General features: G+C 46.6%; 1 protein-coding gene across 1 annotated transcript in view; it reads left to right on the top strand.

Moving 5' to 3' along the window:
• The first annotated feature begins 5,081 nt into the window (after positions 1–5,081).
• Positions 5,082–6,642, top strand: part of SMC6 (structural maintenance of chromosomes 6) — a 79,110-nt gene continuing 77,549 nt past the window's right edge. The window contains exon 1 of the mRNA XM_018575405.1: positions 5,082–5,195. The gene's annotated coding sequence lies outside the window, so the exon portion shown is untranslated. The remainder of the gene's footprint in view (positions 5,196–6,642) is intronic.

Below are 6,642 nucleotides of genomic sequence, written 5' to 3' on the forward strand. Positions count from 1 at the left end.
TAACCACTTCACCCACTTCACTTTTTTTTTCTGACTGACGACGGCCCCAATATCAAGAAAAAAATCGCAGATCGCAGGGAAAGGTTAACTCTGATAGCTAGAGCAGAGTAAACCTTTCCAGGAGAAAATGTTCCTCTCCCAGGTGTCCGGGAGCCGCTATCTAATAGCGGGAGACTCCCAGAACATCCGGGAGAGTTGACATGTCTGTAAATTATAGTAGCCAATCATTACACAGAAACTCTTCTCACACTGAAAATCAGCAGTCTTCCAAAAAGCTGATATCAGCAAACTGGCCCTTTTGTGTCCTTATTTGGGATTGAGAAAGGAGCAATTTTATCAGAAAGGGGAATTTATCAAAACCGGAGCCGAAAGAATCTGAAGCAGTTGCCCATGGCAACCAATCAGGGTCTATTTTCAGTATGGTCAGTTGAGCTTTGAAAATGAAAGATTCTCTCTGATTGGTTGCGATTGACATCTGCTCCAGTGTTGATAAATTCCCCTTTCTTAACTAAAGCCAAGGACACCAAAGTGCCAGTTTGTTGATTTCATCTGACTGGAAGACTGCGCTGATTTTCAGTCTAAGAAGAGTTCCTATGTAATAATTGGGTACGGCAATGATTTCTGTATTTGACTAAATGGCAACTCTGGAAGGACTCAAACCCACAACCTTTGAACGTCTACACATTGTAGAAGTCCAATGTGCTGTCCATTGTGCCACTGGGCCAACTGATGGCAAGCTCATGTGACCTATATCTGTGCTTGACTACCTTTTAGGGTACGTTACCACCATATGCAGTGCGTTGTGCCTGTGGTCCGGTCAAAATAGTGATTGCAGCATTTTGACTGCAATGTGCCCTGCAATCCCGTGCGGGCGATCGCATTGCGGCCGGAGGGCGTGGCTACGGTGCCATTCACTTCAATGGCCCGCCACGCCCCCTCCAGCCCCACGAAATAGTGAGCCGGCCGCAATGCAGTGCGTTGTGGCCGGAAGCGGGCTGGAACGCACTGCATATGGTGTGAACGTACCCTCAAACTCTAGGCTACTGTCTATCATGGCTACTGAGCAAAATGCACAATATGTACTTTACCTTTCTCCATCGGCTACAATGTTTTTATTCCTCTGAATCCTACAGTTATTCAAATCATTCCACCAGAGGGAGACAAAGCCCCACAGCATTGTGGTCTTCCCGTTATTTATAACTGGCAGGATAAGTTGTGGCTGCCAGTGACAGTGACCCGCACTGTTGCTATGGGGCCCGGGGAAGAGAAGGGCCAGGTCATGAGGCCGGGGCTCAGCAGCAGAGGTGGAGGAGACCAGGGCACGGAGGCGGTGGTGGAGGAGGAGTCCGGGGCCCGGCGGTGGCGGCGAAGGAGGCTGGCGCCCATAGAGAGTCTCTGTTGGGCTGTGTGGGGTCCCAGATGGGCTATGCAGGGTCTCGGGTATGTGCTGGGTCTATGGTGGTCTCAGGGGGGCTCTGCAGGGTCACTCTTGAGGTGGGCTGCGCAGGGTCCCTGATATGTGCTGGGTCTTAGATGGGCTGTGTTTGGTCTCAGGTGGGCTGTGCAAGGTCTCAGGTGGGGGTCTATGTTTGGCTCTGTAGCAGTGAGCGGTGGAGTGATCTGTTCCTCGGTTTTGACGTCAGAGCCAGCAGGAGCAGAGCTGAAGAGAAGGAGACGGCGTAGGTACGGGAGGTACTTTTTGTTTGGGGGGCCCCCATACAAAATTTTGCTATGGGGCCCTGTGATTTCTAGTTACACCCATAGTGGCTACTGTAGTCTTGCTTACTTATTTGTCCCAAGACCTGACAGTGACAGTACTTTACATTGGGGATGCACCGATATATCGGCCACCGAAACATATTGGCCGAAAATTGCACTTTTGGCATAATGCCGAAAGAGCCATGTTTCAGCTGATACATCGGGGTATCCCTGGTTTCTTTTCTCCCCGCTGAGCGCTGCAGGACGAGAGCAATGTGAGTGGCCGGCGTCTCTCCTCCCACAGCGCTTAGCCGCCTATCACAGTCTGGCAGAGCGGTGTGTGGGCGGAGACAGCCAGCGCTGTCACAGGAGGCTGAGCTCACCTCCATGCTCCGCTCGATCAGCCTCCTGTGACAGCGTCGTACGATCTTCAATCAGCGGTAGTTAAAAAAAAACACCTGGGCGACTTGCGGTAATTGACCGTAATTATTTTTGTTTGCGCATGCGCAGTGTTAATCGTATGACTTTTGACGGACGGAAACCCCACCAACCATGCGAACATCGTACGATCGACCAAAGTTTTCAAACATGCTTGACCGTCAAAAGTCGTACGATTGTACAGTACTATCGGTCAGGCACTCTATTCACACGTTACGATTGTCGTACGAAAAGTACGATAATCGTAAGGTGTATGGGCACCTTAAATGTACAGTGGTCGGTCCACAGGTGGTTTAAAATTCCATTGCCCTATTTGGTGCCTGTTCACACCTGAGCACTCAAGAGCATATTGTAAAACACCTGTTGTTCCAAAAAGCTACTTCCCCTGCAGAATTGTGCTATTTTTCACCTAAAGGTGCCCATACACCTTACGGTTATCTTACGATAATTGTATGCGATCGACTTTTCGTACGACAATCGCAAGGTGTATGGGGAGTGTGCAACCGTCATGACCGCCGATTAACACTGCTAATGCGCAAACGAAAATACGTGTGGTCGATTACCGCAATTCGTCCAGGTGTTTTTTTTTAACTACCGATCATTCAACCTTTCGATAATCGGGGCACGATGGGCCCGCCGTATGAAAATCGAAAAGTTTTGTCCGATGATCGCAAGGTGTATGGGCACCTTAAGACCCCATTTACACTGAGCATCTATAGCAGGGTTCTTAAAGTACCGACCCACGAGCAATAGAAACATTTATCTACATGTTTCTATTCCTGAAAACAATGTTGCAGTTTTCTGATGGTTGTTGGAACGATCAGAAAACCGGATCAGTGCATGAGAGAACACATACCGGGTTCGCTCACCTCTCGATCCTGTCACGGCTCTCTGCCGTGACAGGGGGAGGGCTGGATTCCCCTCTCCCCGCTCCGATCTGCCAGCGCTGACTGGCGGAACGGACGGAGGAGGGGGCGGGTACAGCTGGCTCTGCCTCTAGATAGGCAGAGCAGCTGTCACTCACGCAGCTGGGCGGATCCCGTCATCTACATCGGGATCCGCTCCGGCTGCGGCGTGTCAGTATACTGTGAGCTGTAGCTCGCGGTATACTGAGCTTAGGGTGACGGGAGTACGCTAGTTTGTGTCCTCCCGTTACCCTAAGGAGAACTATGGGGAAAAACACTAACCCCATAGTTCTCCTTTTAAGTTTGAAGCAGCCTAATAATAACCAAAAATTAATTTAAATTATCAAGCAATAATAGTGAGAATAATTCACAATGACTGCTTGATATAATTAAATAACATAAGAATCTTAAAACTGTCTAAAAAAAATAGTGAAAAGTGTAAAGAAAAAAAAATTTACAAAATAAAATGTAACAAATAAAAATGATGTATTTAAATATATTTTTATACTATCATTTATGTAAACATTAACCCCTTATAATGAAAATCTGCAGCTGAGCTTGCAGATTTGTTTTTGACCCTAAGGGGTTAATTTTTTCTAACCCCCCTCATGACAGTGATGTTCAAAGTATGTCGCTGTCACTAAAGCTGGCCACAGACCTTACAACCGTCGCAAGACTTTTGTCTTGCGATGGTTGTAAGGTAATTAAAAAAAACGTACGATCTGCCTATCTTGGACAAGCAGATCGTACTTGCGATAATCGCAAGCCCGCCCCCCTGAGGGGCGGGCTTCCGATGACTCCAATGCTGAATGGGCAGTGTGAGCTCGCGCACCGCGGCCCGTGCAGCATTTATCTTACGAGTATGCCACACAGCCGCCGACAATCGTACGATTCTCGGCGGGTTTTCGAACATGTTCCTAAGATAAAAGTTGTGCGATCGTACAGTAAAAACGGTTGCACGCCTTCCAAACACCTCGCTATAATCGTACGATCGCGGGATTTCCCGTGCTTTTTGTACGACTATCGCAAGGTGTGTGGGAACCTTAAGTGTGACACTCTGTGACATTGCATGCCAGGTGACCACTTTTAGCTTTTAGAGAAAAAAGATTAAAATGTGAGGTTTTAGGCTGAGAAGTACAGATTTTTTTTTTTAATCCTAGGGATATGAGGTTTTTCCAAATAAATGAATGTATTTATTGCATTTTTTTTTTTTTTTTTTAGCTGTGCTGGTTTTCTAAAAAAATACTACAACTCAAAACTGGGGAAAAAGTGTTTTCTTTAAGTTTTTTCCCTCTTTTTTAAAAATATATTTTATTTGTCCTAAGTGAGGCATTAGGGCTATATATTTATATCACATATGTGTACCTCTCTATCCTCTAAAAAACAATATATAATATGTGTGGGTGCACTTTGTAGGAAAGTATATTACTGAAGTGGAAGAATCACACAGCAAACATGTCAAATGTGCGTCGGTCATTTATGAACAAAAATGAAAAACAAGCTCCTTGATGCGTTTTGTGAACGTGTGTCAAAGTGTGCATTTATTATGTTCATGGAACACGCTCAGGTGTGAATGGTGGCTACATGTAACAAAATGATGTGCGTTCTGCATTTTTGTGTGTTTTAATGTGCACAAGCGCAGAGGGAAAAAAAAACAGGTATTTCCCTGTTAACAGCACACCAAACGCATTTCAAATTTTTGACACATTTCGTGACCGTGCATTTTTGTGCGCATTTTCCCACACGTTCAGGAAACGCTCCGAAGTGAATGGGACTTAATGCATGTTGAATAACGCATGGTAAATCACTGTGGATGTGATCTTATAACAGTTCACACAGCAAGAATAAGCAACAATGAAAGAATAAAAGGCAACAGTCTCCGGCAAACTGGCGGCCAGCCCAAGAAATCAGCAGGTGAGCTAGCAGGCAGACTCCGGCAAGATGGCGCCCGAGATCCGGACCTCAACTCTGACGCGTTTGAATTTTGGCGACGGAGGAGTTCTGTATCACGTGACGTTGTATGGTGGGCGGGACCCAGAGTGTAGCGCGCCTGGCTGTAGCACGGTTCGGAAAGGTTTGAATGTGGCGGAAGAAGTAGCGGGAGTCACGTGACAGCGGAGGATCGCTGAGTGGAGGGCCTGACAGGTAACCGGGAATATGAGAGCCCCGTCCTTGTTATATGTATAGTCCTCTCCTTGTGTGTTGATAGTGTGTATGTAGTGTCCTTCCTTGTTATTTGTTAGCATTGTGTATGTAGTGTCTCTCTCTATATAATATGTGTATTGTGCACACCAACAGATATGTTGGTTCCTCTGAGAATGCTCAATGCCTGGCTCCTTTTGCTAATAACATCATCTACATTGAGGGGAAGTTACCAAACCTGGAGCAGTCGCCCATGGCAACCAATCATCTTCTCTCTTTCATTTTCAATGTTTAACTGAAGAGAGAAGCTGATTCGTTGCCATGGACAACTGCTCCAGGTTCTGTCTGCTCCAGTTGCTATGGGGGACGCAGACTGATATGGAAAAGTACGTTACCCAGATTTGCCCGGGGGCTACCACTTTTACCGCTCATCTGTTTAGAATCAAAAGAGGACTGTAGCCAAACGTTTTCTCCAGCTTTAGTCCTCCATTGGGTGAAGGAGTGCAATTACTAATGTCCTCCTGTGACCCAAAGTCAGCATCCAGGAGGCTATTGCCCGCTATATGCTGACAGCGCAGAGACGCCCTGCAGCCGGGGGGGGGGAGAGCCTGACAATATTGTCGGGGTGCACCCCGCTGCCTGATTGACAGCTGGACCTGCGTCTCTAGATCCAGAGCCAGCTGTGCCTCCTTGTCTGTCCCTCCAATGAGCAATGGTGGAACCAAGAGGGGAGGGGCAACTCCTGTGTGTGTGAATAACAGTCACCGTTCTCTGCAAGTGGAAGTCATGAGCTGAGCGATCGGCAGTACGTGACCGCTCAGCTCTCCATCTGTAGAGCCGGTATGTTGGCTCACAGTATTAGGAGGAGTACACGTTACTCTACCGGTTGGTCTCCTTTTAACTGCGAGGAATGGCCCTGAAATTGTTGCGCTCATTCTGATGTTTGTGAGGATATGTAATGTGTTGTGCAAACCTCATTTTTGCAGGTAGGCGCACCCTATTATTCGTCTTTGCATTTGTGTATGTACAAGGGGGGGCCTTTAAAATCCCTTTTGTATTACATGTCACTTTCATTTTTTAAGTATTGGACAGAAGATCAGCAGCACTCACAGGGTTCAAAGTGTGAATTTTCACTCCTCTTTAGTAAGATGACACATGTTTACTAAAGAGGAGTGAAAATTCACACTTTAAACCCTGTGAGTGCTGGTGATCTTCTATCCAATACTTTGTGGTACGCGGCGCCATCTGTGTTATCACTGTGAGCGCCATGACTGTGGAAGGTTATAACGCCGTATGGAGTGCAGGTAATCTACTACAACACTTGAATGTTTTAAAATCTTTTTTTTGTTTTTTTGTTACGCTTAATTTTATTGCTAACAAACCCCTTATGTGATAGCAGAAATGACAGGTCCTCTTTATGGAGACATCTGAGACCCCTAATTCACCTATAGACCCCACA

Source organism: Nanorana parkeri, unplaced genomic scaffold (assembly GCF_000935625.1).
Source record: "Nanorana parkeri isolate BGI_ZX_2015 unplaced genomic scaffold, ASM93562v1 scaffold53, whole genome shotgun sequence".
Lineage (NCBI taxonomy): Eukaryota > Metazoa > Chordata > Amphibia > Anura > Dicroglossidae > Nanorana > Nanorana parkeri.